The sequence below is a fragment of the Ammospiza nelsoni genome, chromosome 15, assembly GCF_027579445.1.
Source record: "Ammospiza nelsoni isolate bAmmNel1 chromosome 15, bAmmNel1.pri, whole genome shotgun sequence".
Classification (NCBI taxonomy): domain Eukaryota; kingdom Metazoa; phylum Chordata; class Aves; order Passeriformes; family Passerellidae; genus Ammospiza; species Ammospiza nelsoni.
In genome coordinates this window covers 16239248-16253804 of record NC_080647.1, presented here as the reverse complement: position 1 = coordinate 16253804, position 14557 = coordinate 16239248, and the positions used below count along the sequence as shown (strand labels likewise).

General features: G+C 48.9%; 1 protein-coding gene across 1 annotated transcript in view; it reads right to left on the bottom strand.

Moving 5' to 3' along the window:
* LOC132079960 (gamma-aminobutyric acid receptor subunit beta-4) overlaps window positions 1-14557 on the bottom strand; it is a 78208-nt gene that overhangs the window by 52056 nt on the left and 11595 nt on the right. The window lies entirely within an intron of this gene.

Genomic DNA, 14557 nt, shown 5'->3' with positions numbered 1-14557 from the left:
AAGGGAAAGGCAAGCAGTTGTGCCACTCAAAGTATTAACTCTTCCATGCACTCATTAGTAGATCTAAGTGCTGAAATATTTACAGATAATCATGAAATGGCTCAGAAAGTAATTAGGAGATTGGGGGAGAGGGGAGAACCACACAACTGGAAATGGAGTGATTTTTTAATTATGTGTTACCAGAAGTAGGGAAGCAGTGTCATTAGGGGTGCCTTGTGATTGGGTGTGCTGTTCACCGAGACCCTCTGCTGCAAATTAAGCAGCATTATCCTTTAATGGAATATGAACAACACTGAAAACATCAGAATCAACCACTGTAATTAGGCCCTGCTATGCAAATCTCCTTAAAGAGGCAGCGCAGGCTCCAGCACCCCGGGCTGGCTGACAGGGTGCCCGAGGCAGGGGAGCTCAGGAGACCTCGTGGAGCCTCTGAAGATGCCATCACAGCCACACTCCAGACACATCTTAGCTGTGCTTGTGCCTTCATCCTTCACAAGGGAGCCAGGTGGGAAAATAACCAACAGTCACGCCAGGGAGACACGATCCTCCCGCAGCCTCTTTGTGCCAGAGGCTGACACAGGCACAGCAAAGCTTTTAGGAAGTCTCACTTTGATAGTTTGTCTTTTTTTTTTTTTTTTTTTTGCCCTGAAATCAGGGCCTTGTGATAGAAGCCATAGCAGGAGGAGGAAGTCAGCGCTGCCCTGAGGATCTTGCAGGCTAATGAGTTACAGGAGGAGAGTCAGGGCCACGCACAGGGCTGCAGCAGAGCCTGGCAGAAGCCACATTCCCATTCCAGAGCCTTTCTGTCATGCAGTGCTGCTCCCTCCAAGAGTGCCCCACTGCCTGCTTGGCTTCCAGCCTGTTCCCGGCAGTGCTTGTGTCACTGTGGCTGTGCATCCCCACCATCCCCAGCAGTGCTTGTGTCACTGTGGCTGTGCATCCCCACCATCCCCACCAGTGCTTGTGTCACTGCGCCTGTGCATCCCCTCCTTCCCCACCAGTACTTGTGTCACTGTGGCTGTGCATCCCCTCCTTCCCCACCAGTGTTTGTGCCACTGTAGCTGTGCATCCCCACCAGTGCCTGTGTCCCTGTGGCTGTGCATCCCCTCCTTCCCCAGCACTACCCAGGGCTGTTCCCCCAGTGAGAGCAGGCTGGGTGGGTAGAGCAGGGGAGCTCTGGCAGTGGGGATGCACAGATATCTGTCAAAGCCAGAGCCTGTGCAGTGCATTCTATGCATGCAGACAGTTGTGCTGTGTTCATCACCATGCCATCCGAGTGCCCGGGGTCATGCAGTGACTCAGAGCCAGGGATGAGCTCCAGAGCTCCCCTCTCCCAGCTCCAGGAGCAGCTCTGGGCTGGAGGGATCAGCTCCCTGCAGAGTCAGCAGGGCTCCTCTTGGCACTGCCAGCTCTTCCACATCCCATCTATCAGAGAATCTGGGAGGCTGCACTGCCCACCTGCAAGCCCTAGGGTGTGCAGCCCGTGGGCTCCTGTGTGTGACTGTCCTACAAAAAATGAAATGCAAGCCCTGCCTTTACTGCACTACTTCATCTTGATGCCAGGGAAGCCATTTCACCTTCTCCAGCCCTGCTGGCTCCCAGTCTGCTCAGGACAGGCATTCAGGAGCATGGACACAGCCAACACTAAAATATGTCCTGACTCTCAATGCAGCCCAATGGGAAACCAGGCCAGCTGGTGCCCAACATTCAGACTTTAAGTAGTACAGAAAAATAAACAAAGGACATCAATTCTGCCAATGTTAATAGCTTCAGGCAAGAGGGATACAAAAGTAGGGTATTTCAAATATGGGATAACGTCATCTGTAGATTTGTCCAGAAGAGACAGAACTCTGCATTTGTGGATCCAAGACAGGGCAAAAGAAGTAAACCTGATATTAAAGGCCCATGCTTTTATCTGTGCCTTGCCAGTGGGTACTAAGATCTAGGCTTCCTCCCCTTAAAGAAAAAGCTTCTACCTGGGAAGGATTTATAGGCAAGATCACGAGTGAGGGAGTGTGAGAAATTCTGCCACTTTTACCAATGAATGGCACCCTCACACATCCCTGTTTCTCACCACCACTGGAGAGTTCACCAACATTTTGTCCTGAAAGAAGTAGTTTGATGCCTAAGAATAATGCACTCAGGAAGTTGGGAGGGAAGCAGACAAAAGAGTTATAATAAAACCTGTCCTTTTTCTGCAAGTGATACATGTCAAATATAAACACAGTCAAGGTAGAGAACAAGTTGTGCTAATCTGCAATATTTTCCCAGCAACCAGTTATTACTTTCACATTTTATTTTATAATGCATCAAAACCCCAGCACCTGCAGTCACGTTGTGAACAGAAATAACTTGGCACAGGTGTAGAGGAATGGTTGTGTTTCCAAGCCTGTGTGTGCCTGCACTCCAGCCAGAGGTGATGGCAGCTTGGACTGGGACATCTCTCCAGAACCCAGCCTGGTTCTGAGCTCACTGAAGGTAAAAGCACAAAATCCAGTGAAACAGGTCATTCAGGCAGCTGCCCAGAGCTGAGGTCCAAGCTGTCCCCTCTTCACTCCTACCCAAGGAAGTCAACACCAGAGCAAGCTCAGGTTCCTCTGCCTTCAGATGTCCAACTGAAGCTCAGACACAGCCAAAGAAACTCCAAACCAGTGGGCAGGAGAGCAGAACTGCATTTATGGTTCACTGAAACCACATCATTGTTATGAACTGCAGCCAGGGCTTCAAGGATGCTGGTCCCTGCATTCCTGCCCACGTGGACTTGGCCCTGCTGGCAGAGCCGAGGTTTGCAGTGCTGAGGGACAGGGATCAGCCTGAAAATTACCCTTTAGTCTGAGCTACAGGAACAAAGGCATTAACAGGGTGTCAGAAATTTCACAGCTTCCCTGAACAATACCTTCCCACATTTCACTGCACTGAAGGCTTTTCCTAGATATCCAAACCAAATCTTCTCTGCAGTTTACATGTAGTTTGGTCTCATCATTCCCCCCCCCCCCCCCACAACAGTGAAAGAATAAATCAATCATCCTTCCTTAACAACAGCTTTTATGTTCTGAGAAACCATGACATCCCCCTCCCTCCCCCACCCATACTGCCTTGTCTAGATTAAATGCACCTGATTTCTTCAACCTCTCCTCAGAGGTCATGTTTTCTAAAGCTCTGACAATTAGTGCTGCTCTCCTCTGGCCTTTTGCCAATTTGTCTACATCTCTATTTTAAAGCCTGGTATCCACAAACCAGCCACTGAAGCAATGACACACTCCTAGAGACAAAAGAGAAAGGAACATCTTCTGTACAAAATCTTCCTAAAACCACAGAAACATCTCCAAATCCACTGCAGCTATCCTTGGAACTGCTCACTCTGTGGAGGAGGTTGGAGATGGCAAAGGGGCAGCTGAGCTCCTGCCATTGGAGTGCACCACGCGTGCAGCAGGAGTGAGCACAGCCCTGTCTCTTCTGGACAAGAGGAGAAATTATTCAAGACAGCTTTGTGCATGAGCCTCAGCATTCCCTGCTTGCACCCTGCCTGTGGCATCACCAGCCTCTGAGATCCCTGCAGCAGCAGGAAAACTGCTTTTAGGTCTTCTGCTAAGTAAACAAAGCCAACCAGAGAAAATTAGAGGCTTCAGTTACTAAACCTACATATAGAACAGGTCTGTGCCTTACCCTGCAATGGTAAACAGCCATAGGCATGAAATTCCATCCATGCAAAACCTGCTCCTCACTCCAAACCCTCCAGAAGCTGAAGGGCAGCCCCAAACCAGCTAGTCCCAGACAAGGCTGCCCTGCCCTGTGTGGTGGAAGTGTTGCTGCCCAGAAGGTTGGTGCAGGCAGGAAGAGGGCCAGGTTTGCTGATGAAGGACCATGGAACTACAGTGCCTCTCTTGCATTTTCAGTGACCCTCACCCAACAGAACCAGCATTTGGGGCAGTCTCAGTCTCACCACAAGCACAACCAGCACACAGCCTGTCATTGTCATTCCACTGCCAGCACTTTTCCCTCCAGTCCTCACTCCACACTCCTCAACGAGGCAGGGACGTTCAGCATCCACTCGTCCTTTCTGTAGAAAATGGCTCACCCAGGCTGCTCCTCTGCTTTGTTCCCAGCACTGGACCTGGGGGCAGCCTGGCTTTGTGTTTCCAGCTCAGAGCCAGGCCCACGTCATGGGCTGGTTACACAAGGCCTGACAGACGTGGTTAGTTGGGAGCCAAGAGCTCCCAGGTAATTGGAGGTGCAGGAGGCACATCCAGCACCGGGCTTGTTGCTGGCTGAGGAGCTGCTGCCAGGATGAAAACATTCGTCCTCTTCATAAATCTCCCGCTGGCCCTCCCAAAACAGATAGCCCTGAATCATTTTTGGCTGATGGACTAATTAGTCCTGTGCTGTCGTTTTTTGAAACCTCCCAAAAGATAACTCAGAGGCCAGCCTGTTGTCAGGACACTCAAATTTACTACACTCCATTGCAGGCAGAATGGAAATGCTCCTGGGTTTTCAGCACACAGGGAGATTGCAAGAGGAGCTCACAAATTGCTGTCTGCATAATAGCTGTGCTTACAGATCTCAGGACCAGGGCTCTGCTACAGCAGTGAGAGAACATCTAAAAGATGCCAGCCCAGCAGGCTACACAAGCCAAATCACAAAGAAGTTTCCCAACACTGACTTTCCTGTTCCTTTCCTTTTATTTTAGCTTATGTACAGCATCAAGCACAAACTCAGTTTAGTGTTAACGTTGCTTGAGGAACAAGAAAAGCTGACCATGTATCATGAAAGCAGAAATGTTCTGGGAACCACTTTCATCCAGCACCTCTGATTTGCTGTGACATCTAGAAGCACTGAGTTCAGCAGGGTCCCTTAAGAACCTACTCAAACTTTTCCAATAAAATCCAGGTTTAAACATCCATTTAACACTTTCCAATCCTTTTCCCACTTGGTTTTTTCCACTCTTATTTCCATGATCTCTCCCCCAAACACAGCCAGTGCTGTGCATTTCTTTTGCCAGGTTTAGCACAAGAGCCAGAAACATCAAACACATTCAGAGGCTGATATTGGAGCTCTCCCTCTACTCCCAGCAGGTCACCCCATGGAATCCCTTGGATTTAAAAGGGCAAAGCCCTCCATGGCCTTACACTCTTATACATCACCAGAAGGAGAGATGGTCTCAAGGCAAGTTAGCAAATTTGTTATTGGATTTTTGTTGGGGAGGGACAGGTTTTATGAGGGTCTTGTCACTGCTGAGGAATCTCTCAGTGGGATTTTGGAGCTAAAAGACAGGGTGCTGGCCTCCAGGGTGTCTGGGGATGTCAATGCCTGCTCTTTTCCCATGGATTCACGGCTCTGCAGGGGCAGGGAGGATATCTACTACCACTAGTTCCCATGGAGATTGCAGCTGCTCTCCAAGTAGGTCTGGTACAAAACAGTTTCTTGGGTATTTCTTAGGTTTCCTTGGTATTTTGTAGGTTTCCTACATTTTCCCATACTCCTTTAGGGAGTCCCTGGTCCTTTTTACACCGCTGAGCCCAGGCACAGAATGAGATCTTGCCTAACCCTGGTGTGGTTTCCATCCATCTACACCACACCAGGCACAGCACTACCCTGTGCATAGAGGATAATGAGGATTACCTGTGCCATTGTCCTCTCCTGGCATTGTCACCTCATCCAGTCAGACAACTGACCTTGAAATATTTATTTAAGAAAGGGGAATAGTTGGGAATTCCCAAGGAAAATGCCAAGTTGGAGGAAGTTCTCACCAGGACATCAAGGACAGCACAAAGGTAGGATGGAACATCTAAGGAAGGGTAAAACCACAGCTCACCTCCTGAGCAGATTTTTGGAATATCCAAACACAACCATGGTGCAAGCAATGAGGCTCCTGTTCAGCGAGGAGCCACAGCCCTTGAAGAGCAGGCAGGGCTGACCTCTGTTCCTGCCAGCTCTGCTCCCTGAGATGCTCTTTGCAAACACACAGCTTAACCTGGATAACAGCAGCCACAGTCCCAGCCTGTTGTCACATGAAGCCTCCCTATGGACCTGAGCAGTCACAGAACATTTTCTCAAGCAAACTGTGCCTGCTGCTGAGCCAGTGTGAGGGATCCTTCTGGAGGAACAGTGCTTTCCCAGGGCAGGTGCAGCACCCGCTCTGTGGCTGTTCCAGGGGAAGCACAGAGTTAAGGAACACAATCTGTGAGGCACAGTGGATTACCTAATCTATCTCATGGGTATTTTTAATGGATTAGTGGGTATTAGAATGGGATATTGCAAATATCCCATGGAAATTTGGAAGTGAGAGAGAACAATCAGCTGGCTGCAAAAAACAGTGTAAAGGTTGTCCCAGAGGGATTGAAGGATTACAGAGGAAGCTAAATCAAGGTTGATTTTAAAAGATGTTGGTAGACAGCTACCCAAGCTGAATAAAAACAAAGTCTCAAATGTACAGGCTTAAAATTGGAACAAGTGAGTAGACACCAAGCCTGACAGCATCTGGACTGCCAGTGGACCTAGTCCAGCAGAGCACCTGTACACACACACACACACACACACACACACACACACACGGCTCTCAGCATTGAAAACAGTTACTGACTACCCAGAGCATCATCTGTTCTTGGAAGAGGCCTAGGTCAATATTCAGGAGAGAGATTTTTAAAACTGTTTCATCCTCAGTGATGAAAACAGTCTTCCAGTAGCTTCTGGTTGTGAATCTCTTGCCCAGGTGATGCATATTGGTGGATCCAAAGCACATTTGGTAAGGTTACAGCAAAGCAAGAGGAAAAGAAGTTCTCAGATTTGTCTCTAATTTAGAGACACACAACTGCATCACCTCACCAGAACTCACCATCATCACGCTGGCTTTGACCACTGGGTCCAAGCAATCAACTCTATAAGAGCAACTTTACCAAGAGGACTGAGTGCCAGCTCCCATCCATCCCTTACAGCTGGCAGTGCCCAGCTGAGACAATGGCCAGCTTGCTTTGCAGGGGTGTCACTGCCATTGGAGTCCTTGTTGGAGCAGGGACATGGCAGAAGGTGGGTCCAGACCTGACCCTTGGCAGATGAAGGCAGTGCTCCAGCCTCCTGGAAGGCTCACCTGCCCTCCCCTTGTTCCCAGGGCACCCACAGGGACCAGCTCTGAGGCTCTGCAGCCTGCAGGGCACACACTTGGTGTTCCCTGTTCTCTGCAGAGCTGGCACTATGCAAGACCACATTTCCCTGTGTTTACACTGATCAAATCCCAGGAAAGCAGAGACACTGAGCATCCCAGGTTCCTCCAGCTTTCCTCCACCAAGAGTAGTAGCAGGAGGACAGCAGGGCTTGCCAAGCAAGTGCCTGTTGTAGAGTGACAGCAAAGCAACACAAGGCAGGCTTCTTCTCCCCAGCAGCAGTGTGAAGCATTGTGCCCACGCTCATCAGCCACCCCCACACCGCTCCACCTGAGAAGACTTCCCTCCTACCTCTGTCAGGATCCTGGCAGGAACTGCATCTCTGCAAGGGCCCTGCCAGAGCAGCCCTGGGGCACAGCTCTGCCTGCCTGGGAAGCTCTGGTGGACTCAGGAAGAGCCCAGTCCTTCTGCTTTTACTCAGAGCTTGTGTTTGCCCCATCTCCTAGAGCCAGCCAGGGCACTGCCAGAGACTCTGCTCCTCCAGCTGGGGCAGGCTCAGAAGCCTTTGGCTCCCTCCTGCTCCTCCTTTCCCAGCCCAGCACCTGCTTTTGAAAGGGGCAGCTCTTCAGGAACGATTGCACACAGACACAAGATACTTTGAACCCCTGGGTGCAAAAGTCAGCAGGATATTTAACCATGTACCAGAAAACACTCACCACAGGCAGCTGCCCCATCTCAGTCTCTGAGCAGACCAACCCCCAGGACTCATCACAGCCTCAAAAACACTCTTTACAATGCCAAATGTTCCATCTCTGTACCAGTTCTGGTGCTACAAGGCCCACAGAGGCACACAGGTTTTAAAGCAGGTTTTAGGGCTGGATCCCTCCCCAGCATCATAACACTCCTTGCAGAGCCAGGAGGTAGGAGTGCAGCAAAATACCTGGAAAACCACAGTACCACCCTCCTCCTCACAGCCAAACCACCCCCAATGGCAGAGGTGGTGCTGCTATATGTGGGATCCTATCCTATCCTATCCTATCCTATCCTATCCTATCCTATCCTATCCTATCCTATCCTATCCTATCCTATGCCATCCTATATCCTATACCCTATATCCTATCCTCTATCTTCTCCTATCCTATCCTATCCTATCCTATCCTATCCTATCCTATCCTATCCTATCCTATCCCATCCTATCCCATCCTATTCTGTCCTATCCCTAATCTATTCTCTATCCTATCCCTCCCTTCCCAGGCCACTCCACCCTCAGGCCAGGTTGCCACTATGGCTCACAGCTGAGGTCATTTAGCAGTTTTCCCTGCCTGGCAGCTGTGGAATTTTCTCCCAAGCTGCCCCTTGGATGTCTCATTTCTCACCTTCCTACCCAGGGCACAAAGGTGCTGCCCCAGCTTTTCAGTGCTGGGGCTTTCCTGGCACGTGAGCAATAAATGTTTTCTCCATGCAGGAGCCTCTCTCTTGTGTGCACTGGAAATATCCTCCCCCAAAGCATCCAGACCTGGCCTGGACTATGGGATGTGACCTGTCTGGGAAAACACTCTCTCACATTACCAAATCCTGAGCCATCTAATCCCCTTAGCTGCAAATGAGCTGAGCCAAATTAATTTAAATGGGTTAACACTAGCTCCTCTGTTCACATCAAATCCCTTTCTCTGTCTTAGAAGTGTTTGTAACAACAACAAAATACCTGGACTTGTCATTTTTATCAAAGTGACAACAACAAGGTGTTTTCTCTTTTTTTCCTCCCTGTTTTCAATTTTTTTTATGAGTTAGTCACACCTCCTCATCTCTGTTTACAGACTCTTGTCTTTAAAGGATGTAATTCCTGGATTGGATCCAGTTGGACATCCCCAGCATCTGGGGAAAAACAAAAGGAATAAGATGGCCAGGTTGGGACCTTGTGCTAAACTTGCACCATGCCCAAGGCTTATGTTTTGGACAATTTACAGGGCAAGTATTGAAAAAATGGAGCGAGTCAGGTCTGAGAATATCATTACATTCACATTAAATTCATATCTCGGTTAGGAATCACGAGAAACAAAGCACACACAAAAAAACAAGCCTCCTCCTTTCCAAATGTCATCCATGGGATCACAAGTTTTCATCCCTCAGTTTCTGAAGCTCTTGGATGTGCTTTGTTCAGGTGGTCCTGCCCTTTCTCCACAGTCTGAAACAGGGAAGATCTTACAAAATTTAGTGTGACCAAGAATTGAAAGAGTTTAGTAGAAAAAATGATTCCAGGATGTTCACTTCTAAAAGATTGCCCCCTGTGCTGGTGTTTCCATTATTTCAGTAAAGCTTGATTTGCAATAATGTCCGGAACAAAAGTTGCCTTTTAGCCCAGAACCTCTTTATTAAGACATAAAACTAAGTCCCATTTGCTCACCAAAATAATTGCTTTCACTCAGGATGCATGGATGAGTGAATCTTGCAGAGCTTTTACATATATATTCATCTCCAGCAATTCATCAACACAATAAGCACACATTATTAACTTGAGTACTCATCAATTTCTTTTTTCTGGAGCTTCAAATACTAGCAAGGAGCTAGTGTGCAATAGGGAAGAAAAACATGTAGGGAACTTGTGATAAATGTTCTATTTTTGCTGTGAAAGGAGGATAAGAAGAGGAATCCAGCTCATAGCCTACCCTCTCCCTCACTTCCAAAAATTTCCTGCCAAGCTGAGATCCTTCTCCAGAGGCCAGGAGAGTGGGCTTTCCTGCAGACCTTCTCTAGGTGACATCTGTGACCTGGGTGGCCTCCTCTCCTGGCCTGACAGCTCCTGATCTTACACCCAGAGCTTTGCCAGTGCCATCAGCACCCCCTTTTTTGTGCATCACCCATTGAACTGTCCAGCGCAGCCCTTGGACGTGGCTTTACCCCTGGCACAAGGTTCCCCTGTCACCTGCTGTGGTGTCACCAGCACCAAGCTCCTTAAAGGGAGCAGGAACTGTCTCACAGAGTGTAAGAGAAGAGTCAGAACTACTCCAGGTAGCTGAGGGGATGTGTTTGGAGAGATCTGCTGGCCAGAAAGCCCATCCTTGCTCTGCAGGAAGAGGAAGGGGCACTTTGGTGCTCTCCTAGCTCAGCTGACTGTCCCAAATGTGAGCACAGGGTGACAAAGAACCAAGGCTGTCACCCTATTTCCTCCCTGCTCTTGGGTTGTGTCACAGATAAAAGCTCACCATGGCTTTTAGGGGCTGGAATGGCTCTGCAGGCTCACAGTGGAGCCTCACATGGGGCAGGGAAGGCTCTGGTGTCCCCTCCTTGCTGACAGCCCCTGGGGGATTCACTAAGAAGCACAGGAGTGAAAGCTGAAAGCAATGCAGGACACCCTTCCCAGTTTCCCTACACGATCATACACAGTAAATATATTTTCTGTCACGTGTAGTGGCTTTTTAAACATTTTGCCAATTATCAAATTTAAAAAATTTCCATTTTTCTCTGGAGGGGTGTTGAGGAAAGTCCTTCTGCTTCACCCATCAGAAGGGGGACTATTTGTGGACACAATGCCCATCAATGAAGAGCTTTCCTATGGCTACACCATGACACTTCTCCACAGCAAGAAGTGGCCTTGCCTGCCTGTTCCCTGTGGGGATTCCACAGGACACCCCAGCTGAAGGAAAGGTCGCAGTTTGGTGACCAAGCAATGGCCCAGAGCACAGGAGGTGCTAGGTCTGTTCTCACAAATAAAGAGAACAGCAGGAAGCAGAGCTTCCCTGTGCCATTCCCGGGGCTGCTGTGGGTTTTTACCATCATCCCCCAAAATCTTCCCCCTTTGGGTGTCCCCAAGGTATAAAATGTCCCCAGAGGTGTCCCATCCTCCCCCAGGTGGTGGTGGGGTAGATTTGTTAGTCAATATTTGCACAGCACAGGAGCCTTGCTGATATCTGTCCCACAGAGCCCCTAATACCACCCAGGAACAAATTCTATTTGTGCACACTCAACATCACATCCAGCTCAGCCCTGATTTGAGAATCCTTTCTGGCGAGTGATGATGTCCAGGGCAGAGAGAGCACAGCTTGATTTCCAGAGCCCAGGCTGAGCTGGCAGAGCTGGCAGGTAGAAATATCTTGTTTTGACTGGTAAACTGAGCAAGTTTGACATGGAAACCACTGAGGGAGAATAAATATGGAACAACAAGATGTAATTTTACAAGTCTTTCTTCCAACTAGAACTGCACTCAGAGTCATCCCAGAGTTGAACTAAGAGGTCCTGAGGTCTAGGGAGGGGAATTCTGGACATGGTGGGTTGGGCTGAGGCTCACCCCTGTCACAAGCACAATTATTTAACAGCACAATTCCTGCAGGACTGCAAATAACAGGAGAAACAGGAAGGGGAGGGGGGAAAGATCAGAGGGAAAAAAAGAGGTTTTAGCTATGGCACAGAACCAGGGATAAATGCCACAACCAGAAAAACAGCCTATAGGAATGGTGTGATCAGTGCTGCCCAACCCAGCCTGCTCAAAGCAAACAGCAGAGCTCCCACATCCCAACAGGAAGGGAGAAGAGCTCTGCTTCCTTCCATTTCAGGAGAACAGGATCAATCCCTGAGTCTCCAGCAAACCTGTTTTACTGACCATTCTGTTCATCCTATAGGGCTCCACCACCCAACTTTGCCCTTTTTCACCCATGAGATATGAATTCCTCTGAAAGCCTCGTGCCTTCATTAAACACATCTTTTGTCTTGTCCATGTTTCTGGTCATGCTTTAACAAGTGCATGATATTTCACATGAAATATCAAGATATAAAATCCTCCAGCAAGGGCTCTCTGCAAGAATGGATTTTACAGACCAGACGGTGTCAGTACCGCCAAAAAACCCTCTTCCATCCAGCCACCCTGACACTGTAGCAGCCTCCAACTCTTTTTCTTTGAACCAGACATGGGTGAGAAAAGTGGCATGCACACACAGAGCCTCTTTCACACAGCAGCACAACTGCAGTACATTCCTTGGCTTTTCTATTTCGTGTTACATGGATTAAAAATACCTCTCTGCCTAACTGGGATACTGGGAGTCTTAGGAGATGAACAATGCAGGTATGTAAAGCTGCTCTGATGAACAGCTCCAGGGCGGTGAGAATATATTTTGAGTAATCAAAAGGACTTGTACTAATGGATTTTACACTCCTTTCACATTGTGCTTTCAGTGGCAGTCCCTCGAAGGCAAGTTTGCTGGCAGGAATAATCTCAGAAATGGTGAGTGCTACGTAGATGTTTGTCAAGGAGGAACACGGGTCCAGGTGATGTGGCAAATCTGGCTATAAACAACAATCTGCTTTTAGTCAGTTAATTAATTAAGAAGTATTGGAATTATTCTGCTAATTAGTAACTCGAATGCATTGCATCTTGATGTAAAAAAATCTATGACTAAGGGTGGAGGCAAAATTCCTGGAATAAAAGCTTAGTTAAAATGATGATGACGTCTTTGTTTTAAGAGACATCTCTGAGGGGTCCTTGCCAGCCCAGGGCCCTGCCATGGAGTGGAAGAGCAGCTGTGCCAGGGCCTGAGCAGAGCTGCAGGGAGGGGCTGCACCAGCCAAGGGGGAAAAGGAAGGAGAAAGGCAACAAAGTGCATTTATCCCACACAGGCTTGGGCATGAGAACCAACATCTCCTCCAGCTCCAGTTGGAAATGGATGACAGCAAAACTTTATGGTCCTCACTGGACACCAAATCCTGAAAAGCGGGCACAGCTCTGTGGCAGGCACACAGCTTGCCCAGAAACCCCAGGCCAGCCTCAGGGGAACTCATCTCCATTGTTGTTTTCTCCCAAAACCTCTTCCACTGCTCTGTGCCAGAGATTCTGTCTCGAAAGGAGGATAATAAGTGTGGCCACACCTGAATGCACAAGGGTGTTCAGCGTGCAGCAAGAGGTTCACAAGCTCTGTCACACTGGAGGAAGGGACTGGTCTAATATCCTAAAACATTATTGCCCTCAAGAACAAAATCATGAGGAAAACAAAATGGACGAAGGTTAGGTGGAAGGATGCCCACTGCTGAATGGATGTTATGGAGCCAGTTCTTAATTAAACTGTCCACAGCATCCTTGCTCATTGCTTTTCCTTGATTGATAGAGGATGGATTTGCAGGAGGGCAGTGCTGACACTGCCCAGTGAGTGAGGGGAAGCCCACAGGAAGGAGAAGATGTTTTTGTGGCTGTGTCACAGGGTTCCTGTGTGCTCTGTCCTACCCCAGCCACCTGGAGCTCCTGGATTTCAGTGACCTCTGTGTGTCTCTCTCTCGGGGCACTGGGGCTGAGCACTCACAGCTGTGGCTGAAATCAAGAGGAGCTGTGCTCCAAACAGGCACTGCCTGCCTCCAGTGCTGCTGAGCATCCTGGAGAATCACCCCCTCACTGGGCAGCCCTCAGCAGGGGATACCTTTGGTTCCTTGGGGGAGAGGTGTGAACACGCTCCTGCTGTACTGCTGTGCTTGGCAGCAGTCATAAACACAGCTGAGGCTGTGTGGAGAGCAGGTCTGAGCACAGAACAGCCCGGAAAGAACAAGTCCAAGATGGACTTTGGGTGCTCAGCCCCAGCCTTTGCACCAGACAATCAACCCTCCCTAATCACCTGCTGTGGGCACCTCAGTTGTCCCCACTGCCATGCCCCCAGCCTTTCCCCCTCTGCAGGAAAGGGAAGGAGAAAAAGCAGCTCCATGTGTAAGTGGCACCTTGGTGTGCTCTGCAGGGCTGCTCAGGAGGAGGCAACTCTAGGACCTTTCCTCCTGATGTACCCTCACAAGGAGACCAAATGTAGATCCCTGGAGAAACCCCAATTCTGGCTTTTTCTGAAGTCTTGTGTGTCTGACTTAACAGCCTCCAAGTCCTTTTTGCAGCATGTATTTCGTATAAAAAGAGCAAAGTGAAAAAAATAGAAATTCCATCATGTGGCAATGTGTTAACATCCACATATGTCCCAAGAAGGACGGGATCCTTTCATTTCCTGCCACTTCAGTTAATGAAGTAAGACACAACAGCAGGAGGTTGTCATCTTCCTTCTGGATTAGCCCTAGAGAGGATGTGACCCATGGTCTGGAGCCAGAAGTCACAAAAACTGGGGAGGAAGTGAGGGCTGCACAGCTGCAGCCAGTTTTACTGACCAAGAATGGCCTTTTCTTAATGCTCTTTATTCAGGAAGGAAAGTGGGACCACTGACAGCCCTAGCAGGGATTCACCTTTCCTTTGGCCTTGAGTGACACTGGGGTTTAGAGACTTTCCAGACAGCTTCTGTCTCTCCTTCCTCAATTAACTCCTTTCCCCAGCCTGATCCATAATTACCCCTCTGCTTTCAAACCCAGAGCTGCATCCATGGTGTGGGGACAGAAGGGTGACATTTCCTGGTGGAGTCAGGCTCTGTGAAGTGCAGAATTTCCCATTCACCCCATGCCCAGCTCTGTGAGCAGGGAAGGAGCTGTCCCTGGTGGGACCAGACCTTCCTGCC